The 27,751-nt window shown below is 51.6% G+C and overlaps 1 protein-coding gene across 2 annotated transcripts in view; it reads left to right on the top strand.

Annotated features, from left to right (window-relative positions):
- The window catches only part of SHB (SH2 domain containing adaptor protein B), a 133,700-nt gene that overhangs the window by 53,083 nt on the left and 52,866 nt on the right, over window positions 1-27,751 (top strand). The gene's annotated exons all lie outside the window — the stretch shown is intronic.

Raw genomic sequence — 27,751 nt, 5'->3', positions numbered from 1 at the left:
GCAAAGCCACACTTGAGGTCTTAACTCAAAATGGCTTTCTCAGCAAGGACTTCCCTGGCTGTTTATCCTAAATTTCAGCCCACCCCCAGCACATCCTCCCCCTTCTCTGCTTGACTTTCTTCCTTCACACTGCTCACTACTATGTAGCACACCGTATATTTTACTTACACTTTATCTTGTTTAGTCTGTCTGCCACTAAGCTGTGGGCTTCGCAGGGCAATAGTGTCTGTTCCCTGCTGGAACTTCAGTACCTAAAGTAGTACATGGCAGAAAGTAGGTGCTCAGTAAATAGTTGTTGACTACATGAGTGTATTGATTAATTCCAAGTACCCAGGACTGGTGGACAGAGGTGCTGTGGCCCCCTCAGGAGCCCACAGATACCCCATCCTCCGCTGAGGATTGCCAGATCTGGAAAGATCGAGTTCAGCCGGTTGCTAAATGAATGGGAGGTGGGGCAGGAGGTGGCTTGGCCTCTGGGTGGGAGTCAGGCAGGAGGCCTCGGTGCCTGGGTGGGTGCCTTGCTGCCTTGCTCCATCAGTCTTGGCGACCAGTCCTGTCTCCACCTGGTGGCTGCATGGGGCATCTGCTTGTGCTTCCTGTTGCCGCTCCCTCCCTGGCTGAGAGCTCCTTGAGGAAGGGACTGGGTCCTGCCCATCTCCGTGTCCTCTTTGGACCCAGGAAGGATTCACCAGTTGAATACATGAGCCCAGGAATACAGGTGTATATGGAGGATGAGTGAAAGAAAAGGAAGCAGACAGTACACAACCACTCACTGTAAACAACTTGTCCCCTGTTGCCGTGGCCCACTGGCCTGACCTTACAGGGCGGTAGTCAGGGAACAAAGTGATGCGTTCATTCATGGGGTGGGTGTTTGCGACCGGTCTGCCGCGTGCTAGTGCTCTTCTGTGCTCCAGGGGGTGAGCAGGGAACAAAACAAAGTCCCTGTTGTGAAGCTTACACTCCGGGTGCCCGATCGAGCGGGAGGTGCTGCATAACCGTGATTCCCGGGAACTCAGTCCTGGGAAGTCTGGTACCAGGAGGTCTGTATCCCAGACACTGCAGCCGATGGTCACTTAGAGGCCTGGAAGTCAGGGGCTTTCTCCAAGTCACGAACAGAGTGGAGACTTGTCCCCATAAGGTAGGAAGATCTCAGTGCTGTCGTCTTCTGGCAGCCGCATTCTTTCTTCTTGGCCTCCATGCAAGAGCACAGACTGGGGGTCGTCATGGATTTCCCCAGAGCAGCAAGCACTGTTCTGTGTACTGGCACCCAGCCTCCTAGGTGTGACTGCGATATCCTGCTGAGCACTTGGCAGCAAGGTCCAGACCCCCAGGAACACAGCCCCTAACTCCTTCACTTTCCTGGCAGCCGGGAGAAATGGGCATTCTGCCAACGGTAGAAAGAAAGAAAGGAACGGGAATGTGAACTAGAGGAGCTCACCTCCCTGGGATCCCTGCCCCTTGCCTTTCAGAATCCCAGAGAGACATTAAGAGATCTGAAGGCCCAGAAATCGATGGAAATGCCTGTCCAGAAACGGGCTCAGGGAGACTCAGGTCAATGGGCAGCACCGCTCCTGGCATCCTCACCGACCTAACAGCACCTTGTGTGGAGGGCAGCGCATGGAGGCTGTGGGGAAGCATCACCCATTCCTGAGCCAGGGTGTGACACGGTTAGGAAGTTGTTGAGGAAGTTGTGCCTGCCTGGGTGTGTAGGATGGATTAGAGCAAAGAGAGAAGCAAGAGGCAGGGAGACTGGTTCTGTGGCTCTGTGGCTACGACAGTCATCTGGGCCGGGGCTGAGGCTTTAAGGTGCTGCAGGCAGGAGCGGGTGGTGGCGGGGGGAGAGCTTGCCAGCCTTGGGTTGCAGTGGGTGAGAGGTGGGAGAAGCTGGGATCCTGGTGAAGGGGAGGGTGAGTGTCAGAGGTACCTGACGGGGACTGTCGTATCCAAACAGGGGAAGGAAGGTTCTTGGGGCAGGAGTTGATGGGTTCAGGTGTTGGCAGCTTTGCATTTGTGTGTGTGGGTCAGAGGAGGGTCCAGGTGCTCCAGTGGCCTGGGGGCCATCCCAGGGAGAGGAGCTGGTGTGCCAGGCTGTCCGAGGAGATGGCCAGCCACAGCTCTGCTGCTCCAGAAGCCTGAAGGAGATGCAGTGCTTTGCCCCACACCCTATTATTTGACTAATTAATTAGTACCCTCCTCTAACAAGGGCTCCAGCTGGCTTTCTGGAAGTTTATAATGATGACAGAGGGCTGTATTTAAAAGACTCTTGTTGTAGATTATGCTGGGAATCTGCCTCAGGCTCTGGGAGGAAGCAGCGGGTTCCTTTCCATTTTGCAGATGAGAAAGCTGAGTCATGGAGGCTGATGGGAACTGTGCCCCGTCCTCCCCTCACCCTCTACGAGGTCTCTGCCTGGCTGTGCAAGGGAGAGATGCTGAGTAACAACAGGTTTGCATTTTTTTGATGCAAAGTCTTTCCACCTGTGTGGTACCTTGGCAGGTGCCTCAAGTTCAGTCCTCCTCTTCCCCGCGCCCCCTACCTCCCTCTTCCTTCCTTTGCACCATCCTACCTTTCAGCTGTCTTTCAGTTGGCTTGGCCCGTGTGTTTTGATGTGGTACACTGCCTCTTCTGGTCCTTTTTCAAAATAGGCAGCGTGAGTATAAATAAATAAAATGCCACTTCTCTCTCCCTTCCAGAAGGCAGGCTTGTAATTGTCCCTGGCAACCTAGAAAATGACGCACTGGAGGAGGGTCCTCTTTGTTGGGGCTCCCTATTCCAGCTGCCACAATCCCTCTTTGTACGGTCATGCTGATCCAGCACTTACCTTGCTACATCCTAATTTATGTGCTGCACTGGGGGCCCCTGACGGGCAGGGACCTCAGGGCTGGGAACTCTTGCCCTCCCAGACTGTCGGTGCCCAGTATTGGAGATGTCAGCCCAGAACTTCATGGTGAAGAATGTCAGAATTTACTTGTTTTGGTGAAGTGTTGTGCAAATGATCAGTATGCTCTTCCCTAAGAATTTAATTCCCCAAGAACTGAAGCACGCTGGCGTGTACTTCTATAGCTTCACTTCCATTGCTTGGCCTTCTGGGCACTGGCTTATACACTCGTGACCCCAAACCCCAACCACAGAGCCTTCCAGGAAGCCACCCTCTCCAGCATCTCATCACCAGATTGGGGTCCTTTCAAGTCTTTGTGCTGTCACCCTCCCTTGGCTCCTGGTGTCACCACCTTCCCCGCCGGCTCCCCTTCCAGCTGGCGCCTGAGTCCTCATCTTCCTCACAGGACAAACCAACCTTCAGTTCGACTCCACATGACCTTTCCATTCCCCTCCCCCCAGTTGGCCGGCACAGAGTGAGGTGGAGGGGGAGTTTGTCTCCTGTTGATTTTTTCCTCTCTCAGCTCCATCCTGGTACTTTTGTTCATACTCTGCCTTTCCCTTCTACACCCAGCGCGGCCCAACGGTTCGGGGTCGCCTTCCCTTGAAGCCCTTCTGCACTCGTCCTACCTCACTGACCTGCTGTTTTCCCTACTCTGCAGTTCTTCAAATCAGAACTGGGCCTGGTAGCATTCAGCCAGGAACCCTGCCCTCAGAGCTCCCTAAGGCATGGGATTGTCTCCGTTTTACTGGTGAGAAAGCAGGAGTAGAGAGAGGCTCAAGCAACTGCCTGGGGACATCAGGGAGAATGTCTCCCGTCCTGGGAGCTGTGTTCCAAAGGCCAAGCAGGAGCAGGTCAGGTGGTCAGAGGGGCAGGGGGAGACCCTAGGCTGAAAGGTCTGAGGATGGTGGAGAGGGGCCTGGTAGCCGACGGGCCAGACGTCCGTTTAGCATCCATGGGGGACAGCTTCTGCCCTCTCCAATAACAAACAGCAGAAGCCTGAAGTGCAGGAGGAGCCATCCTAGCAACAACTTCCGAACCCAGGAGAACTGAAAACAACTAGTGAATGATAGCAGCCCCTTCCCCCAACACACACACACACACACACACACACACACACACACACACTTTCCTTGGCATTTTCTGGGGCTTTATTTCCTGTTTCTGTGTTGTTTTGCATTCCCTTGCTCAGAACTGCTTCTGTTGAGAGTCTTTGCTAAGGAAAGAGTTAATCCAGAGCCCAGCTGCTATTGGGGGGTGGGGATAGGATGGTTGGGGGGATGGGACAGTACTGAGCTGGGTAAGGTGGAGGAGGGGCAGCCCCACCCCAGGTTCCTCTCCCCACTGAGGAGGGGGCTTTGCCAGCTTCTGTTCAGCTCCTGCTGTGCTGGAAGGTGGCGTCCACCTGGACCTAAGCCCAGGAGGGCCATGGTAGTGGGAGGTAACCATGTGACTGTAGGCTGTCCACAAGGTATGTCAGGTGTGGGCATAGAAGCAAATTACCTGGGGGCTGTGGGGAGCGGGGGGCGTGGTCTGCTCTGCTTGGGTGGGGGCCAAGGTTAGAACACACTCCACCTGGTGACTGGGCCCAAAAGCGTGGTGGGAACCTAGGCATTCAGGGCTGTGGCCCAGCCCAAAGCTCTAAAAGTAGACTTGGAAGGCGGAGCTGCAGGACGGGCCCCACAGAGTACAAGTGTCTTGCTGAGGGGGCCTTAGCACTGTGAAAAGACCCCACGCGTGGGGCCTTGGCTCGTCCACCCCTCCCCTGTCCTCACCCCAGCCCCACCTCTGGAGCAGCCCAGGCAGCCACGCAAAGGAGCCCTGTCACATTGAGCCTCCGAGGAAACTAGGTGATGGTTTCATTATTTTCATAATTTACACTCAGAAAGTAGGAGGAAGGGGTCATTTGTTACTAATGTACTCAGCCTGTTTACCCCGTAGACTTGAAACTCATTTTCAGCTGGACCAAGATTTGATGTAAATTCCCAAGGCTCCCAGTGCTCATAAAAAGCTCTGGGCTGCCTTTTGGGGCTCCAGCCCCACGCCCCACACTGGGCTTGCTGGGCTCCCGAACAGAAGGGCAGACTCTCTGGGATTGGGACTCAGGTGGAATCGCCTTTGGTTCCATTAAATCCTCAGGCCTCACAGCGTCTGTGACAGACTTGATGCCAAATCCTGGCATTAGCAGAACCAGGGCTGCTGCCTTGGACCTGAACTGTGTGTGGTGCTGGTTAAAAAGCTTGAACTTGGGTGTTAAAACCTTTCCCCTTCCTGGAAATCTTAGAGTGGGGATTTTGGAGCCATGCTAGACTGGGGAGCTGTCTAGTCGCCCCCTTGTGTTATAGGGTGGGGGTGGACTGCCCAGTGAGTGGTGACAAGGGGAAGTCCTAGCTCAGGGTTCCTTCCAGTCACCACATGGGGTTCAGTGACCGTTGGTTGCCAAGCTAGGCCTCCGGCAACCAGTGTCCCCTTGTTTGTGGGGAGTTCAAGACCTATAAATGAGCCTCCTTCTCACCCTCATGAACCCCCACCTTGGGCTTTGCAGTGGTTAGCACCCTTAGGAGTGGTCACCTGTGTCTAGTCACGGGGTAAGGGGTGGGGGAGAACGAAGCAGCCCTCCCCCTGCCTTCCTTCCCTGCGGGAGCCCCACCTGGGGTGTCCATAGCTCTGCCTCCAGGGCCCGGTCTACAGGAAGTGATGTCTTTTTCCCTCTGGAGATTGTGAGGAAAACGTCTTTGTTTCAGGAAATCTGTGCGTCTGTGGAAATTTCTAATTAATATTGTTAGATTACTTGGCCTTTCTCTAGTTTCCCCCACCCCCACCCCCAGGATCTTGGCTATCAGTTATATGTATGGGGTTATTGTCATAACAGTTTATATTTATTTCTCCGTTTGCTGACTACAAAGCACTTTCTTAGATAGACATCATCACTTTTCATCTTCAGAACAAGCCTGGAGGCAGCCGTTATTCTATTTTTAAGATAAACTGAGCCCTAGAGAATGGAGGCAGCCTGCCCAGGATCACCCAGCAGGCAGTGCTGGGACTGAGCTGAGGTCTCGGGTCTCCACACCCAGCGCTCGTTTCTCTGTATTACATCAGTCCCTGTCTCCTGCCCCTTTCTTCCACTGCCCGAGCCTGTGCTCCGGAGCCAGGGCTTGCAAGAAAGGGTGCCAGGGAATAAAGAGTCACAGGAACCCCCCCCAGAGCTCAAAGGACCTCTTACGTACAGAGGCTTCAGTGGGCAAGTGTAGGTGAACGGCTGACTGCTTGAGTCAGTGTTCTGGCTCCTTGGTGGACGCTGGGAAAGAGGAGCCCTGTGTGCCGGTGAGCGTGTGGTCCCTGCAGCCAGCTGGCCCTCCTTCCTGCTGGCTGGAGCTTACTGCCTATTGCCTCAGTGGCCCTGGCACCTGGTCTCATCCTGCAGCAAGGCAAGACTGAAGAGGACCAACTCTTGAAGAGGCAAGACTGGAATGGAGTGTCTGACCCAACTCTCCTGGATGAGGCTTCCAGGTCAAACCGTCCAAAGAAAGGGCTTGGCTCACAGAAGCTGCTCTTAGCTGCAAGACAGAGCTGCCTGGCTCTTCCCATCCACAAAGGGCTTTGTGTGTTTTTGCACACAGGGCAAGAAAGGCGCAGTTGTTCATGTCTAGAAAGAGCCCTGGGTTTGACACCAGACATGGGGCTATAATTATCGTCTTTAATTACACACAGTGCCTCTGCCAGGGAGACGTGCTTGACGATTATCTCCTCTCCTGACAAGGGTGGTTCCATCTCTATAAGTACTAACAAACACACATGCTCATTTGAGAGTTCAAAATTATGAAAGGACCATTCAGAGTTTCCTACCAAGGACCCTGGCTTCTTTTCCAGGAGAAAAGGGCAAGCCAGGTATAAGCCACGCAAGTGCTTTCTTGCCTGCCGCTGAAAAATAATGCCCGTTTACCTCTTGATCTCTAAAACTGGAAGAAAAAAAACAAACCTTTTCCTGATGCTCACGCCCCTTCCAAAGGAGAGCAAAATACTGTAACCATTAACAATACCAGTAGCAATAACGCTTGTGTTTATGTTGGCATATTGAGCACATCCATGCTCCTTTGATCTTCACACCACTCCAGGGGGTAGAGGTATGTAGGTGAGGAGCTCCTCTCCTTAGCTTCACTGAGCTGTGTTCCTACAGCAAGAATCTTGTAAATCACTGAATGGCCAAATAGAACAGGGCTGGGATGGAAGGTGTGATGTGGCTTGGGGAGGAATCACGAGCTGAGGACGCAGGAGCTCCTCCCAGCTCCCCTGACTGCTGGCAGGAGTGTGGGCAAGGCCGGCCCCTCTGGGCCTCAGTTTCCCTGTCTCCAAAGTGAAGGCATCAGCGTGATCTGTGGTGACGGTCGTGCTAACTTACTCTGCTGGTGGCAGTAATAGAAGTAGGGCACACTGGAAGCGCAGAGGGCCCACTTGGCTCAGGGACACGACCTCCCACAAACAGGCTCCGTGGGCTGGGCATCGGGTGTGGCTGAGGTTACCGCTGCCTCTGTCACTGACTTGTCGCTGTCGTGCCAAGCTCCACACAGCACGTGACACTTGGTGTCTGCAGCTTCCCCTCAGCTCCCCGGAAACCTGTCTGTGCGCTAAAGTCGCACTAGATTCTCCAGGGGGAATCTTTCTACAGAAGCCGCTTCCAAAGGGAGCATCATTTTTTTCACCGCACCTACTTTTAGGAAAATGTGTTTGAATATATTTTAAAGGCTATTATTTAGAGGGTTGTATTTTAAAGGGTATCATGTGGGTAAAGAGAAGTGGCTGTTGGAGTTCCTGGTACCTCGTATCGACAGCATACTGTCCTTCCCCCTTGCAGGGGAGCTCTCAGAAAGGGGAAGGATGCCCAGTAGGAGAGTTTCAAGGGCCTAGGAAGGGCCCACATGTCGGCCCCCCACTGTCCTTCCCAAATCCCTCACTGTCACTGTCACCAGATGATTCTCTGGATGCCCAAGTTCCAAATCCAGACTTTCCAGGCCTTCCTCAAGCCACACCTCCCCCTGCACCCCTCTCAGAGGACTCCAGGCTCCAAAACGCCTCTAACACCTCCGTGCTCTCCTGCATCAATTCTCACTGTCACCTCCTCCTGGCCTCTTCCCAGGAGCCTTCCCCAAGCTCCTAATTTCACAGGTCTCGCTTAATACTTCTCTTCCCTCTCTTATTCTTGCTTTGAGTCCTGAAGGAGCCTCCGTGTCCTGCAGCAGCCTGGGCAGAGCCTGAGTGACTGACTTTGAGGCTGTTGGAGCACATGGTCTCCCAAATTTGACAATAGGCGATGCAGAGACCTCTTGTCTGGCTCTGCAGCGAGAGATTGTGAGCCTCTGGGGCGCTTGCCATTCTGGGAGATTGGCAGTTTATGGACCCATTTGTGTCGTGGAAGCGCAGGCCAGCAGGTCACAGTCTGGTCTGACCCTGACCCTGGCGCTTGCCTCCCTCCTCTGAGCTGCCGGATGCGTTCCCTGTGCCGTGGCATGGTAACCGGGAGATCTCAGAGCAACAGGAATGCTATAAATCCCCCTCAAGTTTCCCTTTGCAAGAAGGTAGGTGAGCAGTGTGTTGCTTTACAAAGAAAAGAAGCTCTTCCATAGCAAAATGCAGTGAGTGCCTGTCACATGGCCTTCCTGCTTCCTGTCGGTTTGTTGTTCTCAGTGGGTACCACGAGCCTGGAAGAAACACGGCTCATGTTCATCTCTACCCCTGTTGCAGGGCCCTTTGTCCCTCAGCAGGGTCTCCTGTGACCCCACATCCCCCAGGCCCTGTTGTCTGTTCTCCCACTTGCCCTTGTCGCACAGTGAGAAGTCCCACTTTGGACAGACTGATCATCAGCCTTGGGGTAAAGAACCAGTGATGCCTTAGCGTCCATCTCTCCATGAAGGGCACGGGATTCTGAGCACAGGCCGAGGGCGACAGGCCTCAGACAGGTGAGAGGAGGGTACAGTCTGACATCACCACCAGGGCCTCACAGGTCAGCCACAGAGATAAGGTGACTTGGGGATGAAGTGGCAGTGCTCCAGGAGAGTTTTGTCCATTCAGCAGGCATTTTGCGGCCCCTGTGCCAGTTCCTGTGTCAGGCACTGAGGACACTGATACAGTTGAGACCTTGGGAGGCAGCTGTGGACCCAGGTCAGGCACCGAAGTGTCTCAGACTTCAGGTCGTGGGATGGAGGTCCCCACAGAAATGACGTGATCACTTGGGTTCCAAAGGAAGAGGAGGCAGGGACAGCTTCCCCGGAGCTGAAACTTGACTCAAGTTTTGAAAGACTAGCAGCCTCAGAGGTGGTGAGCAGCGTGGTAGCCTGGGGACCCTCCAGTGGCTTCACAAGTGCTGAGCAGTGTCCTGAGGAAGCTCAGAGGGGGCCGCTCTCTGGGGGCAAGGCGTGCGATGGTTTTGTAGGGGAGTAAACTAAACAGTCTGTGCCACCCTCAGAAGTGAGGAGAGTAGCCCTGGAGTGGCTGCAGTTTCGAGGTTTGTGGAAGGCAGGTGGGAAGATGTGCAGCCATGGGGTGTGTGAAGGCGAGTTCATGGAGGACTTTCTGAGTCCTCGGAAGGAGTTGGGGCTTTACCCTCTAGGACTATTGGGAGTTACCGAGTCATAACCTGCCCCCACCCACTTCTAATCCATCAGTTTATCTTTTCCCTGAATCAAATCCTTGAGCTCATTGAGAACCTGTGGGTACCAGGCGGGCACTGGGCCATTTGGGCACACAGATTGATCCCATGGAGCCTGTGCTCTCAAAAACGTAGGTCAAGGGGCGGCCAGTTAGCTCAGGTGGTTAGAGCATGATGCTCGTAACACTAGGGTTGCCAGTTCAATCCCCACATGGGCCACTGTGAGCTGTGTCCTCCATGACTAGATTGAAACAACTACTTGACTGGAAGCTGATGGGCCCTGGAAAAACACACTTAAAAATAAATAAAAGTTTAAAAAACAACAAAAAACCTCAGTCAAATTGGAAAATTAGCCCAGGATAAGAAGTTGAGGACACAGTCACATGGCGGTTTAAGGCAGCACTGGAAGAAATGTCATGAGGCCTTGGTGATGAATTGACGGATGACGGAACAGATAATCATTGGGGCAGTGGGCAGCTAAGGGACAAAATGCCTCCCCAGGGTGGTTAGGGGCAGCACTTGAGGAAGGTGCCATCTAAGCCTGGCCTTGAAGGCCTTTGGGTGTTGAAAGGAGAAGCTGACAGGAAAGGTCATTGCCAGGGGAGTGGAGAGTAGGCTCTGAGCCTGGCCCAGGGCCGGGTACAGAGTGGACGTGCTGGCAGTTGTGACTGACCAGTGGCCAGCGTGTGGTAAAGATGAGGGTTTTTGACTCCCGCCTAAGTTAGTTGGCCTACCAAAAATTTTTAAAGACTTGCTGCGTTATTTAAGTACTTAGAGCAGGCCTGTGCAGTGTGGGCACCTATGCATGAAATCACAGACCCTGTACATGCCCCGGCCGAGGGACCTTGGGTTAGGGACCCTGCATCCAGGGCTGGTCGGGCTGCTTCTGTCTCCTGAGCCGGCTTCCACTGGGACCTGCGGCGGAGCTCCACGGTTGTGACATAGGGCAGAACCTGGAATGCTCTTCTCTGGTGTGAGGGCAGAGGTGGGCTTCAGATCCTCCTGGAAATCGAGACGCTCAATCAAGCCTGTGGACGGGAGGCCGCCCTGTGTCTGCTCCCACAGGCGGGCGATAGCAGACGGTGGGCACACAAAATGGCTGCAGCCATTCCAGCTGGGGCATTTTTCAAAACAGCCATTTCGGGTTGTCCACCACATAGAGAAACCTCCCTAACGCTCCCCAGCACATCTCATTTTAAACAGCGGGAGCTTCCTGATAAAGCCTGTAAGAGAAATTAGTTGCAAATTAAACCCCCAGGAATCAGAATGATTTGACCTGTTGTATAGAATTATTGGACGTGAGCCAACTGGATGTTGAAAGACATCTGCCTCAGATGATGCTTTGGCTCTTAGAGTAATTGACCTGAAGCCATTCCTTCTGGCAGCTGTAAGGGAGTGCATGCAGTTGGGGGGTCCCGGTGACCACGACCCTCTCCACAGAGCAGATGAGAATGACGGGAATTAGCCAGCTCCCTTCAGGTGTATAACTAGGGTCCCTGCAGGTGCTGGTGGGTTTTCTCAATACATTTGTTCCCCTCCTCATTTTGAGCACCTCCCTTTTCTCTGCTGCCCCTGCCTTTCCTCCCCCAATATTATTCCCTCTATTAATGCACCTTGTCAGTGAGGAAAGCAAGCTAGGCAGAGGGCGGCCTCCTCCAAGTGGAGGATAAATGAGATTTTCATGGACTTTGGTGACAGGCCCTCAGCAGGACCCCTGAGGTCCTGTCCTCCTTCAGGCTCGGCCACTCTGTGACCACCACTTGTGGAGGAACACTTTAACAGACTGGCAGGCAGTGGTCGGGGGCTGGCGAAGGACTCAGCAGCCAGCCCCTCTGAGCTGGCAGCAGGACACGAACAGTGGGACAACAGAGCCCGCTCCAAGCCAGCGGTGGGCAAGAGGTTGCCATATCAGGCCCAGGAGACAACAGGTTTAAACGCCAGAGGAAAACTTGCACAAAAGGAGAATTGAGACATTCCCTGGGAGGGTGGGACCTCCCCGGGGACGCTTGGCTTCTTTGTCTCACCAGGATGAACATGGAGCCCAGTCATGTAGCCTGTGGCTGGTGCCTCCGTCAGGGGGACGTGAGTGAAATCTGAAGTGCATGTCTGCATGGTGGCAGCTGTAACATGACAGCTGCCGCCCTCCCTCCCCTTCTTCCCTGCTCTTGCTGTCCCCAGCCCGTTTCCGAGTGAGGAAGCTTGTCTGGCAGCACCAACTCAGCTGTCACACCACATCAGTTTTTGTAGGTTCCCAGCTCATGGAAAAGTGCCAAACGTGAGCAGATGATGTACTTAATGAAACGCTCAGGAAGAGCTTTGGTTCCAGTTATTAGGGGGTTCATATATAACAAAAAGGCACTCCTTTTCCCAGAGTATTTCTAAATTGTTCAGTGGTAGGTGTCATACAAAATATGTGTCATGTTTCTGAAACCTGCAATCAGATTATGCTTTCTCGGAACCTTGTCACACATTGCAAGGTCCTCCCTTTTGGGGATGAGTATCAAAAATATTGAATAGTGAGCTAGAAGTTGATTCTGTTTGTTCAGCATCCGTGAAAGGCTCTGCACATGACCGATATTACAAAAGAAAAACGACACGAGAGGTCTTCTCCTTGTGGACATAAACTAATTGAATGGCGAGTCATTTATACCAGATGTCAGCTAGGAATAGGTTTTGTCTCTAGCGGTGCACATGTATGTATATGCCGCCCTAATCTGTAACATCTGCATAGGGTTTCATGGTTTACAAGGCACTTTTATACCATTTGTCTGGTTTTACTTTAGCACAGCCCAGTGAAGTTCATGGTAATCTGTTCTCCCCACTCCACAGCAGACAGTGCTGAGGCTCTGCTGGGGCAGGTTGCTCCCCACAGGGCGTGAGCTGGTACATGACAGGGCCAGAGCTCAAATCTGTCTCCTGAGTCCACTTCCAAAGTGTGCGGACTGGTGTGTGGTTTTGCCAACATGTCCTGCACCCCGGATTGAAGCAGTCCATTATCAGGGGAAGATGGAGGTTAATCATTTGAATTATGTTTGCGTTTATTCCAAGTTGGTCAAGGTCTGAAACATAACTCGAGTGAGGGGTGGGGCAGAAGGCAATATTATTCACATGCGCAGCGCTCCTCATTTGTTACTCACTGAGCTCCAGTGACGTCATTTGGCCGTGGAGCTGGAGGCCCCGAGAGGTTGGAAGGCTCGCCAGTCACCAGCTCGGAAGTGGCCAGTTGAGAGTCAAATCCAGACCTCACGGACCCTTTCTACAATTCCTGTGCTGCTGGGTTACAGACCTTTATAAAATGTGAAAATGAAGGAACACCATGAAAAGTGGGTGATTGAGTAAATAAATGAACAACCAAAGTCAACAGCTGCCCAACATTCGGTCACTTTGCAGATGGGGAAGCTGTGGGGGGGGGGGCTGCCCAGGGTCTCCTGACCCCCAGCCTGAGTTGCCCATGGCCCCTACGTCTTGGCTTCAGACCTGCCGTCCCATTCTGAGTTTTCTGTAGGTCTTGGAGGTGACAGATTAGAATGCTCTCAGGGTGGATTTCAGTCCTCTAGTGCCAGCTTCATAGTTGGAAGAGAACCTTAAATTCCAGACTTCAGGCAACTTCTCCCTATCCAGTGAGACTACAATCTCAGGCTCGTATCAGAAATTCCATATTCCTCCATGGTGAGTCCACTTTAGTCCTCCAGTTATTTTTAGGTGGGAACTTTATAATTTTTGTTTTGTACCACTTTGGTTTCCCTGCCTAGCTGGAGTTATATTTTCTAACAGTAATGTTGGAGCTGCCTTATTTTTAGCCTGGTTCGTTTTTCTTTCTGTGATTTCCTTTTCCATCTAATTTAATCCACACTCAAATAGGCTTCCTTTCCCACCCTGCCCTCCCCCCAGTTCTCATTCACTGGGTCACAAGACTTAATCCAAAAGGCAAGTGCTAAGCCTCATCTCATTCCAGGAAAAAGGAAGAGAAGACTCTTCAACAGGCCTTAAGAACATGCTTTTAATATGGGCTTCCACTTGTCATTCTATCAGAGTCCCTTCCTGTCACCCCATGTGCCCCTGACTCCTGGCTGAGATGCTCACGTGTATGTACACCTAATAAGAAATGCTTCTGACCCCTGTACCCCATCCCCACCCCACCTCCACAGAGGAAACCTGCTGACCAGGGGTGGGATGGAGGCTCTGAGGAACTCAGGTATTAATTAGGCTGCCAGAGGGCCTAGTGTGGCACGTGTGGCTCTGCATGTGTGTGTACATGTATATGTTTGCACGTGTAAGTACACGCACATACACTCTGGTGCTCCCAGACCCTGTTTCCATCTCTGGCCCCCATAGCATTTGATTCTGGCTCACAGGCATCCCCCAGATAACACTTGCCCTAGGACGTGGGGTTGATACAGTGCAATACCATCATTTAGTTCATTGCCACTTCCCTGTGTGTGGTGGCAATGAGAATCCAGTCTACACTTTGGGGAAACAGGCCCAGCCCTGCTAGCGCAGGAGAAGGTGCAGAGTGGCAGCCCCAGGACCCCTGCGCATCCTTGGTCTCAGAAGCCTTTGGTGGTTCCCGCTGCCTCGCCGCTAAAGCCTGGCAGTACTTCAGCAGGTGACACACTTCACTAAATAGCCCCAGAGAAGACTGTATTTGGGCTGTGAGCTTCTCTAGGGCAGGGGCCAGGTTGGATTGATCCTTGTTTCCCCATAAACCAGTAACACGGGTGCTCAGTAGGGTGAGCCAGCAGGCGAGTGAAAGAATGAACTAATGAAGCTAGTTGATATTCGGACCCTCTCCCTCACCACCTCTAGCCGCATGAATTTCCAGAGGCAGGACTCAGTCCATTTCCCGAAGCACAAATCACATCTCTTGTGTTGGACCTAGAATCCTGGGTCAGTCCTGTGGATAAGAACTTGCGCTGTCTGTGATCTCTTCTGATCCCCTCTGCAAGGAGCCGCCTTGCAGGAGGCAGCCTCTTCTGTAACAGGGTTGAGGTGCAGACCTGCTTCGTCCCTGGGCATGCCCCTCCCCAAAGGGCAACCTGTTTGCTGTCACCCGTCTTAGGTTGATGTTTTGATTCATGGCTTGCTGGTCAACATTGGTTGATGGGAATTCCCTTGAGTTGTCGCTTAGAAGAAAGGGTATCAAGCCCCTGAGAGAGTGGGGGCCCTTTGCAGGTCCCGAAAGGTGATTTGGGCCTGTTCTTATAGCTGTGTGTCTTGGGAAAACTTTTGTCTTTGTGGTGTAGACTGTAACTGTAGTTCTTTAAGGTATCTTTAAAAATAGAACACGCCATGGATGACCAGGGAGGGGCATGTTTGGGGGCCGTGTTATAATTAAAATATACATCTTAGAGTTAAAAACTAAAACATAATTTTTTCCAAACTCTGTTTCCTAAACTGCAAACGTCGTCAGCATGACACGAAATGGAAATTGTTAAGAAACAGTCACAAAAGCAGAAGCTGTCGATCTAAAGCCTCCGGAATGTTAAGTAGCAGATGAGGGAATTCCACAGCCATGGGGGCTTCCCAAAGGAAGCAGGGAGCCATGTGAGCAGTGCACAGGCTCTGAGGAAAGCTGACGTGGGAAACCCTAGCTCCACCCTGTGACCTCAGGTACCTACTCTTCCTGTCCCAGCCTCAGTTTCCTCTTCTGTCCTGGGTTAATATAAAACTCCTGGCACAGTGCCTGATTCAAAGTAGACACTCAACAGGTGCCATCACAAATAATAGTAATAATAATAATAATAATAAAGATCATTTCTTGTGCCACATCTGCACATGAAACTTCCTTTAAAAACGTTTTAAATTGTTATATTTAAAAAATATGTGCTCTAGGTAAGAAAATTTGACATACGGTCATATAGGGAATAGAAAGTGAAATCTCTCTTCAGGGACAAGCATTATTGTTAGTAATTTGTTGTATATCCGTTTAGCCCTTTTCCTATTTGCTTATAAAAATTCATGTCCCTATATACTACAAACTACATAAATGCTATCCTACTCTACTAAACACTGTTCTGCCTCACACACCTTATCCCAGGTCATTAGTTCTTCTGAATGGTTTCATTTGACTCTAGTGCAGTGTATTCGGTCATTCCCTATTCATAGACTTTTAACTTGTTTCCAGATTTTCGTTGTTACGTTCTGCAGCTAACATCCATGTGCGTTTATTTCTGTGTGTGGGTCTGGGTGTGGGTTTTGGAGAATCAATTTCCAGAAGTGGCACTTCAGGCCATAGGATAATTAATTTTTGTTAGATCCACCAATTTTCTCTCTGAAAAGGCCATTTCCAGTTTATATTCCTTCCACCATTCTAAGAGTATAGTTCCCTCCCTAAGGTAGACACACATTTTAAAAATACCTTTTTCTGTGCTAAATCCTAAATTTGCGAAAGACTGCTTCTGTTGTTCTTTCAACTGGTATTTACAGAGCATCTGTGAAACCATGTTTTGTGCTAGGATCCCAGGGGATGTGTCAAGATGGGTCAGACTTGAACTCGGCTCTCAGCAGCTGGGGTGGGGGTGGAAACGGAACACGCAAATGTCTAAAACCATGATAGAGAGTCTCGGGGTCCCTGGGCTGAGGATCTCTCACCACAAACGTGGAGGGCATGGGGGGTGGTAAGAAATGTCAGGAGCACCTTCCAAGCTTCTTAAAGGGAAGTGCTAGTGATGGTGTCCAATTTGTCTATAAGCCACTGCAGTGCCTCTAGCACACTGTGAGGTTCAGTACTCGGTGTCCCAAACCCAACAGAAACCCGGGACTTGGAGTTCTGAGAGCTCTGGGGCAGCAGCATTTCGGGCAGGGCACCCGAGAGGGAAGCCAGTGGGAAGATGCCACCGGGGTGAGGTGGCTGCCTCCACTCAGAACCTCGCGGTGCCTCTACTCTCATGTTTGAGGTGTTGGCCGCACTTTTCACACAGGATGGAGTCTCTTCAGGACACCTTCTTAGGGCTCCGAGGAGGGGCTGTTCTTATGTTTTCCAGCATCAGAGCATTCATTCTCCAGATGTTTCCTTCCGAATAATTCTTGAGATGGTTGTGTGGATGGTGTAATCTGTGGTAGCTGTTGGCAGGAAAATGCTACTTGAAAGTAATTCTGAACAGGAGTAGCTTTCAGATTCCTAATTCTTGTAGCACCCACACAAACCTTTCCCTTTCCTACTCCTTTTACAAAAACAAAACAAAACAAAACAAAACAAAAAAGTGTATAATTGGTATTTAGTGCAGTGATACCAAGAAACACAAGATGTGACAGTAAAGTTGGAAAGACCTAGGAATTGTGCTGATTTCTCACTCTGTGACTTGGCAAGTCCCTTCAATTCTGGGTTTCCCATTTGCCCTGTTAAATGGAGATGCTACTCTGCCTCCAGGATGGTTATAACCAAATAAAGTAAGGAGCCCTGTGGACCAGGAAGTGCTGTACGGAATGAGGGAGTCTGGCTGTTGGTCTTTTTAAGTGTGGGTGGGCCTTGGGCAGATGGTCACTCCTGGGCCAGGTAGGGATCCCTGCTGAGATCCTCAGTCTCGCAGTGGCTTGGCTACTGTTAGGTGACCTGAGGGTGGAATTCTGGTCCCTCTTAGGGAGCGGATGTTTGGCTGCATCCCTGTTGTTTAGAGCCAGGAAACGTGGGAGGTCCCCTCTGCATGGAGATAAAGAGGTTTTATAGACCCTGCTCTCTCTCTGTGTTGGTGCACAGTCTTTGCAAGAACAGTTTCGTGAGAAGGGGAACAGACAGGCAGCCCATCCCAGGACCATGTGCTAGGCATGTGGGGGAAGGACTCTTCATAGAGGCATGTATTAGTCAAGGTTCTCCAGAGAAACAGAGCCAAACCATGGGATTTATTGTAAGTGATTGGCTCACGCAATCATGGAGGCTGGCAATTTGTAAGATCTGCAGGGTGCGTCAGCACGCTGGAGACTCGGGAGCCTATCGTGTTGTTCCTCTCCGAATCTGAAGGCCTGAGAACCAGAAGAGCTGAGGGTGTAGTTTCAGTCCGAAGGCTAGTAGGCTCAGGAAGAGCCAGTGTTTCAAGTCCACAGGCTGGAGAAACGCTAAAGTGTCAGTTCAAACGCTGTCAGGCAAGAAGAATTCTTGTCCTGTTTGGGCCTTCAACTGATTGGACAGGGCGCACCACATTAGGGAGGGCAATCTGCTTTACTCAGTTTACTGATTTAAATGTTAATCTCATTCCGAAACACCCGGAATAATGTTTGACCAAATATCCGGGCACCGTGGGGCCCAGTCAAGTTGACACAAAATTAACCATCACAGGCAGGAAAGCACAACTGTGCCTTGGACTAGAGCTTCTCGTGAGGCAGGGCTTCCGTTGCATATTGAGGTTGAACTTTGGAGGAGTTTGCTGGAAGGTGATTAGAATGAAGGTTAAGGATCCCGCATGCTTGTAGGACGAGTGCTCTCAACGGTGTCTCCTTCTCCTTTACATGCTGGAGCCAGTGCTGGACCAAGAAGCATGTGTGTACATCTACTATTCGTAGAATCAGACTGAGGGACTCTGGAGCCAGAGAGGCCTCCAAGATGTGCCACACCCCCTCCCGCCTCGAGGAATCTTAGCCCCATGGATCAGGCGGCTGTCCAGGGTCACACAGCTGGTGAGCACAGGGCCAGGCTGGTCCCAGGCCAGGAGCCTCGTCGCCATCGTCCAGAAGGCTGAGGTTGTCCAAGTCCCCAGGGGATCAGTGCCTCTCTTGAAGTACTTCCAGAGCAAGGAAGATAGGGGAAGAGAGCTTGCCAGATCTCAGCAAGTCGCTTCCGGCCAGGCAGCTGCACAGGGCACAGAGCACAGTGCCAGCCAGCATCACCCCCCAGCATGAGGCAGTGACCCTGGGACCAACCCCAGAGCTGCTTCCACCACCGGCTGGGTGTGCATGGGTTTTACCAATTTGGCTGCAAACCTGGCATGTGGCAAGGGGTACCCTCGCCAGGTGGAGGGAAGGGTCATGCTCAGAAGAGGCCCTGGGCCTGCACTGGGAAGCTGGCACCCTGGGCCCAATGCCAGTGTGTAATCACTTGCTTAGGGCCAGCCAGACCGGGACCCGCAGCATGTGTTGACCATCCCTGTAAAGATCTAGAATGTGCTTGAATTCCTCCTTAGTGAGCAGCTTTCTTCTTTATGATACCACCCTTGGCTTTCCTCCCAGACTGCCTGACCATGACTCCTGTAGAGACCTGTGTGTGGTCCTAGTCAGATAAACCTCGGGACGACCCTTGCCTACTGAGTAAACTGATGACCAGAGGGAGGAAGTGACCTGCCTGGCATCACTGGGCACAGAGGACTCCGTTCTTCCGGTGCTTGCTCCCCTTGCTGACCTGAACACGTTGGTGTTGCTTTGGACCTGGCGGAGTAGAGGGAATACCGACTTGGGTGGGAAAGGCAGTGTAGACAGCTGCGTGGTTAAGAAGTTAAGCTGCATGGGGTTCGGAGTTAGGCTGCCTTCATTGCTGGCTTGCTGTGTGACTGCCTTTAAAGGGGTGACGTCACCAGCACCTCCTCATAGAGGTGTTGTGAGAAGTAAACGAGGCACTGGAGGCAGTGCACTTAGCACAGACCTCGGCACACTCGGCACTCAGTAATTCTTAGAGAATATTATGTAGCGTTGAGCCTTCGAGACCTTTGCTGAACCTTTCGACTTTTCTGAACTGCAGATTTCTTACCATGCAGGTGGGGAGGGGGCTTGGGTATGGTCCTGGCTCCTCCAAGGCTCACTCTGTGAGGTTCCGTGAGAACAGGCAGGTGATGCTGCGCGGTGAGGGGGGTAGTAGTGAAAGCCTGTCCCCTGTGGCTTTTTCACATTAGAGTGTAGCCCGAGGCCTCTCTGGAAGCTGAGGCTTCACCATGCCCAGCAGACTGGAAGATTGCACCAGTGGGTGGCTGGCCCTCTTTTTAAGCATGGCCATCAATATTCAGATGACACAAGGCTGGACTCATGTCTGGCGCATTGGCCAAGGCCCCGGGCAGTCCCTGCTGGGCCCTGGCCTCTGTCTGCATCACAGGTGTCAGGGGACCCCCCGCCCCTCAGGGTCACCCTGAGGATGTTGGTGCCATCTCAACCTCTGCCCCTCATCCTAGTGGAAATGCTCATTCCCACATTTGTGTGCTGTTTGCGGGAGTATGTGCTCTTTCTGGAGCCTGCGCATTGTCTGTCTGCTTCTAGAAAGGGTAGACCCTAACTGTTTGCAGGGTCGGACTTTCAGGTCATCATTAGCTGATTGCCACACCCTGGATTTCCTGTCAGGTTTTGAAAAGGTGTGTGTGTGCGCACGCGCCCACGCGCAAACTTGGTTAAGGATCCTGGTCCACGTTTTCCAGTTTCCTACCCTTTCGAGTCTGCAGCCCTCCTGGCATCCAAGGCCCTCCATAGCACGGCTCCAATTTCCTTTTCTAGCTACTCCCCGTCTCCTCTTCCTCATAAGCTCTGGGCCCAAGGCAACACTAACTGTTTGGTTTTACCTTATGCTTGTGCTTGTCCGGCCGTGGTCGCCTTTCGCCTGGTGCCCTTGCCTTCACCTATCTGAATCTCCCTTCTTTCTGAGTGCATTTCGACTCTGACCCCATCATTCACTGTCTGTGACACCAGACAAATGCCTCAGCTTCCCTAACCCTTGAAGGGTCTCCTTTACTAGGACCTGAGATTCTGTGAAACGCCACCTCCTCTCTGAAGTTTTTCAAACTCTCAAGGACTGCATTGCTTCTTTTCCACCACGGTCGGTCCATGGGGCCAGTCAGAACTGAGGTCGCCCAGCTGAGCCTCTGAACCTGTCTGAGCCTCAGTGTCTGCCTTGTACACTAAAGTGGCACTTGCTTCCCTGTGTCCTGGGGATGAGGAATGATACACAGCCAATGCCCAGGACAGTTCCTGGCACTGGCCGGTGCTCAGTAACTCGTAACTGGTATTAACTTAGTGCTTGATGTTGGGGTCCCGATTCTCCTGCTAAACCAGGAGTGTCGGGGGAGGGGCAGGACCCTCGTCTGCCACCATAGGGGTGGCAACGAGGGGTGCTCCTCGTTGGCCTGGGGTACACTTTAGCACACAGTAAGGTCTCAGGGGATCTCTGAGAAAGAAAAGCAGGCAGGCTTCCTTGCTGGCCTATGAATTTGGATCTTGTAGTTGACGTGGAATCGGAAAGCTGTCTCTTGAGGAAGTTGCTGCTCTAAATGGAGACTCCTGCACGCAGCTGCCTTGAGCCTGGGACCAGGCAGTGAGTTTGCCTCAGTGAATCTCCACGGGGGATGGCAACAGAAGTCGGGCCTGCAGCCGCTCAGAGGCCTCCGCACGCGAAGGCGGTCACTGGAGTAGTGCAGAGTGACGGGCAGGGCTAAAGGATGCTGCCAGAACTGTGGAGAGCAGCTGAGAGCTCTGCGAAAAGGCCCACGAGGCCTTTTAAGTCATGAGGAAAGCGTGTTTGGTGTTATCAGGTTTGCAGGCTTGACTCCCCTCTGGTGCCACAGAACGAGGGGGCTCAAGGGACGACGCTGTCACTGTACAGATGACCGAGGGGAGGGAGCACAGCAGGCTCCCTGACTCAGACTCAGGCCTTTCCCTCACCTGTAGGCTGAGTGTAAAAGAGCAGCAGTACAGGTTCCACTGCCAATGACAGGCCTGTTCTGTTCCCTCCAACATGACCATTGTTTTCGTTCCACACCCCCTGCTTCCGCAGAGCTCACGCTCTGTTTCTTGGGTGTTTCTGTGCACGCCTGGAAAAGAGGTGGTAAGAGAACTCCAATTAGTCAGTCTCCTGGCTTCTCGACAGCTCCGGAAACTGAACTAGATAGAGCAGGAGGAGGTGTGGCCTCCTGCTTGTGTCAAGCTGGGTTTGTCGCCAGGCTTTGTCTCTGAGCCACCCTGCCGTGCCCGTGCTGGCCTGCAGTGTCCACCCACAAGGACTCCTGCTGCCCCAGGCTGCCACCTCGGCCTCCGAGGGCCACCTGAATCCAGGCATCTGTTGAAGCACCCTAGTTAGGGGGGTTTTCTCCAGCAAATGTTTTAACAGTTCAAATGGGGAAACGTCCCGTCTTTTCCCTTTGATGTGGTGCCCTGGAACTTGGCTGGGTCTTGGCCGCGTGTCTAATGAGGAACAGCTACCCGCCTCTCCCGTGGAGCTCCTCACTCAGTCTGGGTGCTGGCTGTGCTTTTTCACACCTCAGACCTGACTGAAATACACGCCCGTGCCGCCAGAAGATTAAAAACAAGACGGCCTGATAAGGAGATGTCAGGAAGCATCTGGAAAAGGCAAGGAGGAAGAGCCTTCGTCTAGGAGTTAGAGGACCAGAGGCCTTGCCCCTGCTACTTTCTTCCCTTCCCCGGGCCTCAGTTTCCACGATTAGACTCCTGGTCACTGAGACCGCCTCTGTGTGTTTCATATTGCGTACAATGTTTGATCCAGAGCAGGGCTCCCCTGGGGAGCCAGAGCCGCAGCTAACCCCTTAAGCTGTGGATCCAGAAACGGAAGTAGTTCAGAGTTGGTGTTGAGACCCTTCCATTTCCAACACAGGGCTGTCCTGTCAGAGTTCAGTAAGTAGGCCTTTCCCCGAGGGGGATGATGGGCCCTCTCAGAGGAGGCAGGGTCTTGGAATGGTGTCCCGAGGACATCCCAGTCGTGGTAACTGACATAGAACAACGTCCCTAGAGTGTTTGCTGTGTACCAGGCACTGTTCTAAACACTGAATGTGTATGAATTTGTGTAATCCTCATAACATCCCTCCGAGGTGGGTGCTGTGGTCCCCACCTGCAGAGATGAGGAAACGGGCACCCTGACCCAGTCCCCGTCCTGGAGCCAGGATCCAGACCCACGCAGTCTGGCAGGATCATGTTTGCAGCCATCACACTGTGCTGTTGAAGCTCACCTGGACCCAGGGCTGTGCCTCCCTCTCGGCGGCGATTGCAGGGCCCCTTGTGTGGTGAGTGCATCATGCTAGTGATGCTGCCTGGACCTCTGAGTCTAGGCCACCCGCGTCCCTGGCATCTCGGGCACGGGTCCAGGTGGCTTCGAAGCCACGTGGGAGAGGTCTGATGGCACTGCCGGGCAGGGCCTGGAAATGGAGGCCTCCATGGGCGACATATCCCTGACTGAGCTCTGCCACCCTGTGATTTGGGATCTGGTGTGGATTCCCAGACAAGCCCAGCTGGGAAAATTAGAGGTGAGGGGCCTGCAGGCCAGCGTCTGTCATTTCTACCTGGGCTCCTGCACGTCTGTGCCAGCCTCTCCCCACCCAGTTCCACCCTGCCCAGAGGTTCTAGGGCTCCTTTCCTTGGTAGACACTCCTGAAGGTGCCGTCCTGAGGCAGTCGAGGCCATTCAGGATCCATTCCACCTGCCTCCAGCTTCCTCCCTCCCTGGGCCCCCGGACGGCCCTTCTTCCCCATGTCTACCTCAGGCTTCCAGCCCCTGTGCTCAATCAGATGCCCATTTTCTGTACCACGACCTCATGTCTAAATTCTTCAAGGCCCTCCGAGGTTTCTCCCAGCTGAGTTGAAGTGTCAGGTTTGCTCCCTGTTGAAGAACCTGAACCGTCTCTCATTGTGTCAGGGGCTCCCCGAAATCCAGGACTGTGTCTCATTCGTCTCCGTCTAGCTCTGGTGCTGGGCACTGAGTAGATGCCTGGCCGGGTATGAGGACGGCTCAGTCCCCCAGGGAATGTGCACTGATTTCCCTGGCCTCAGTCTCCCGGAGAAGGAAGCCATGCCCCGCCCTCCTTCTGTTCCTGAAGGGAAGGTCAAGAGGTAAAGAAAAGGTCTCTTTTCTGCTAGTCGTCTTACTAGTAAAAGTATTTCCCATAAATACTTTTATGTAATTTTTCAATTACACGTGTGTTCATCTGCTTTCAAAATATAGAATCGAGGCTGTCCATAATAAAAAGAAATGTGTATTATTGAAGCTATGATAATAGTAAACAAAGTCCATGCAGAAGGATGAGTGAGTGAATCTGCACAGTATGTATCTAAGCTAACATAGGTATTGACGTTACGCATTAAAATGAACTCTGAGCTTCGTGGCAGCCAAACCAAAAAAGAAAAAGCAGGGGTGAGGAGGCATAGAGTTGGTGAATACTCGAGTGAAGTGTAGCACATAGTTCATTGCTCGTTGCTCGTTCGTGGACTTGGGGAACTCGAAACCTTTGTCAGATCCACCCAGTGGGCTTCTGCTTTGCACCGAGTTCTGACCTGGGCCCCAAGCTCGGATGCTCTCTGGCTCGACAACCCGCTGGCCTTTGCCTGTCCATGGCTGCGGCCCTTGGTCAGCACCTGCCTCACCCTCTGTGCCCTTGATGACTGTGCTCAGGGTCCCTTCACCGCCGAACATTCTGATTCTAAATCCAGTGCTCGCTCTCTCTCCTTCCTTTTTATCCCCTCCTCCATATGTAGTTCCACTTGAAAAGCTTTCTACTCCAGAAGTCAACAGAAATCCCCACCTTGTCAGTTTAATGTTTCTGCTCTCTGCCTAACAGGCATGAAATCACAGCCTGCCACCCGATATGAAAGGTCATTTTCCATGAATTTATAGATGGTGATGTCCAGATAACTTGTGACTTACAACATATGGTCACCAGCTCCCCTATTAAAGCAGTCTCTGGACCGACACAGATTGGTCTGGGTAAGAAGGAGGATGGACCTGGTCCTGAGGCAAGAGATTGTGATGCTGGCACGCTGGCCTGGCGTGAAAGCCCTCGACTTCCTGGGCCTCCTGGCAAACCTCTCCTGGGAGAGATGCTCCCTAAATGGGCGTTCTCTCAGGGAAAGGCAGCTGCTTCCGAAACACACACAGCTCCTGTAAGCCCAACCTGCGTAAAAATCATGCTTACTTTTATGTGTTCCTGTCTTAATTACATTTTTTCTTTACTAGCATCCTTATTCATTATTTAAAACAACATTCAAAAATAGTTATGCAGTAATTCCTACCTCTATCCACAGCAGCTGTTTATCTTCCTGGTTCAGGTTTTCAGCCCCTTATTCCTGCGTATCTGTACTTACAACACTGCTGTCATCGGAGTTTAGATATTACGGGCAAAGTATGTGACACTGATTTTCAGCAATTCCTAAGTGAGGAGGAGAATTCCCCTTGGGGAATTGTCCACATTGTCCAGGGCTTGTTTGGAAAGCCCACACTGTACGGTTTCCTCTCAGCACATAAACAATCTTGTATTTTACTTTTTAACTTAGCATAATTCCAGGCACATTTTTCCATGTAGCAACATAATCTTCAGATTTATCATTTTAATGACTGCTTAATATTCCATCCAGTTGGCATGCCATAATTTACTTAACTGTTCCCTATTGTTGGGACCTTAATGAAAATTTGAATTCACCATGTAACTTGGGGGAAAGCTTGTTTTAATGATTACCATTATAACATCCCCTGCCCTGACTGCGTGCCATTACTCACCCAGCTTTGTAAGGCACAGATGCTCTTGGAACAATAAATCCTGCATGACAGGTGTATGCACGAGGCCCTCTAATTTAATAGCTAATCTCACTGCGCGTGTTTTCCTTTTAGGTTGGTATTTGTGTAGAATATCCATCTCTTCTGAGTATTGTATAATACTAAACTATATGCATTTGGCACATTCCAGGTACTTCATCACTGTAGTCGGGGTCATTAATGAACTGGAATTTGGGGTGCTCCTGATTACTGGGGGCCCACAGAAGAGCATTCATGAAGTGCCTTGTGGTGCCCAAGATTAACTGGAGGTTCGCATGCGAAGTGCGTTGTGAACTGTAGAGTACCCAGTAGTGCTTGCGGGTCCTGCTTGTGAAATAGGATGAAGAAGAAAGTGGTTTTCCTAGTCAGTGCCTATCGGCTGCTTTCTCGCTGTCCTCCACCCTCAGAATTCTCCAAAGATAGGCGTCAGGACAGCACTTCTTAGAACCAGGGCCAGAGCCATGCGATGACGAGGCCTGGGCAAAGCAGAGCAGATCGGTGGGTAGATTCAGTGCTTTACAGAGTTGTCTCCAGTACTTTACCTTAAAGTGACCAAGTCCTACCTTATAAAGCTCTTTTTTCCTATTCCTTCCCCATAAAAAGAGATCTGTCGTCCTCAAAACGAAGAAATGATCCCAGTTTACTCATGGGACCTAATAAAGCGTGTTTTGCCAAAGGATGAGACATCTCAGAGGAGACGGGATTTTAGGTGGCATGGGAACCACGTAGGGAGAAGGTTTTTTTCCTTTTCTTTCTCTCTCTTTCTAAAAAGAGAAAATTATCCTTATTTGCCAAAGAAGGTGTCTCCGTTTGCGGCCGGGGTCCCCCACAGCTCTCCCGTATTTGCTCATCTCCTTTGCAGCTGAGAGAAAGCAAGCATTGGCATTGGGCCAGCCTCCCAGCGGGGAGGGTCCCTACCTGGTCTTCTCTTCATTCTTTTTGTTTATCAACTCTGGATGATGGCTTATGGGATGGGGATATGAAGTTTACTTTATAAATGATTTCATTTTCTTTGACAAGCATGAGACAACATAGATAAAAATGGTAAAGAATAAGCCAGTTGGCACTCAAAAACAGCAAACTCATGAAGTCAGCACATGATTAAATGAAGTTCGGGCAGTACTACCCTAATGTTATTTAATGTCAGCACTAGCGACCACTGGCACAGCCTCCTTAGCTTCTGTCGCCTTCTGTCGTATGAGGGCGTGTGCAGGAGGCAGGATATTTGTCGTGTTTGTGAGCTGACCCTAGATCGTGAAGCCTAGCCTAGAAGCACTGCTCTTGCTCAGAAGAAGCTGGCGTCATTCGTCTGTTCTGTCAGCTGCTCTTCAAGGCATAGAATTCCTGCGGGATTCTACCATATCTTTATGCCATTGGAACTCTGCTTTGGAGAATGCCTCAAGAGTCCTCAAGCGACAGCTCACGCTCATGACCTCACTCACCTCCACTCTGTCACCTCCTTGGGTCCAGCACAAAAGGGGACAGTGACTAGACATACAATGGGACGTTATTCAGCCTTAAAATGAAATGAAATTCTGACACATGCTACAACATGTGTAAACAGTTAAAAACAGTGGGCCAAGTGAAATAAGCCTGTTACAGAAGGACAAATAATTGTATGATTTTTTTTCCCCCCTTAGGTACCTAGAGTATCAAATTCATAGAGACAGAAATAGAATGGTGGTTGCCAGGAGCTGGGACAGGGAGACATGGGGCGTTAGTATTTAAAAGGTATAAAGTTTCAGCTTGGGAAGATGAAAACGTTCTGGGGATGGATGGTGGTGATGGTTGCCCAACAGTGTGGATATGCTTCATGCCACTGAACTATACATTTGAAATGGTCAGAATGGCAAATGTTACATAGATTTGAGCACAGTAAAACCAGAAAGTGGGCAGTGAGCACATTCTCTCCAGCCCCACTGCCTTGGCCGGCCCTTGTCCTGCCACAAGGAATCCTGTCCTCTCCTGTTTCCACTCGTCAGAGCTGCCGGTTCAAATGTCATCTCTCTCTCCTCCCGCCTCATTCCTCACTGGCCCCCACAGACCCTGCACTGAGCTCCTTTGCCACAGAGTATTACGGTGATTTAGGTCGTTGTATCTCTTCTGGAAACGGGGGGCTTCCTGACAGCAACCTCTACAGCAAACCCTCCCTTCCTTGTGTCCCCACGTGGGCCCTGCACACAGTGGATGTTTATGATCAAAGCAAGTAAAGGGTCCCTGTTTGACTCAGAAGCACCCAATTGTAGCATCCTAGCATCCATCCTTCAGTTACCACTGGCCTCTCGGGAATGAGCAGCAGCTGGAATGAATGTCCCTTGGGTGGGGCCTCGTCTAGACAGGAGGTGGCCCCTCAGCCCACACCAGAGCCAGTCCTTGGCATTCTTTCCAGAAGATTAAGGGTTTTCCTCCCTTATGCAGAAGTGGACATCTGCTCTCACGTCCCTCGGACGTGCTCAGGGTTTTAGAAGACAGGCCGGCTCTGGGGGAGACAAATGCTGGGAAGGGGTCACACGTGGAGCTTTGTAGGGGAGAAAATGGTAACCCCGGGTCCCTGGGAGAGGCTTGTTAGGGCTTTGAAAATGAAAGTGCAAGCTGGTGAAAACTTGAGGCTCCCTGGGCCCAGTCTCCTCGTTATTCAGATGGAAAATGAAAGTCCAGCAGATGGGGCACACCCCTAGTGGGGAAGACCCCACTCGTTTGTAAAGTGACCGGTGAGAGCTCTGTCTGCTCTGGGCTGGTGCTAGAACACACGTGGGACCTCCTGTGCGCTGCCCTTGAGACAGCGATGAGCAATCCG

The sequence above is a fragment of the Rhinolophus ferrumequinum genome, chromosome 12 (assembly GCF_004115265.2).
Source record: "Rhinolophus ferrumequinum isolate MPI-CBG mRhiFer1 chromosome 12, mRhiFer1_v1.p, whole genome shotgun sequence".
Lineage (NCBI taxonomy): Eukaryota > Metazoa > Chordata > Mammalia > Chiroptera > Rhinolophidae > Rhinolophus > Rhinolophus ferrumequinum.
Note: the sequence above shows the minus strand (reverse complement) of the source record. Positions and strands in the feature narration are given on the sequence as shown.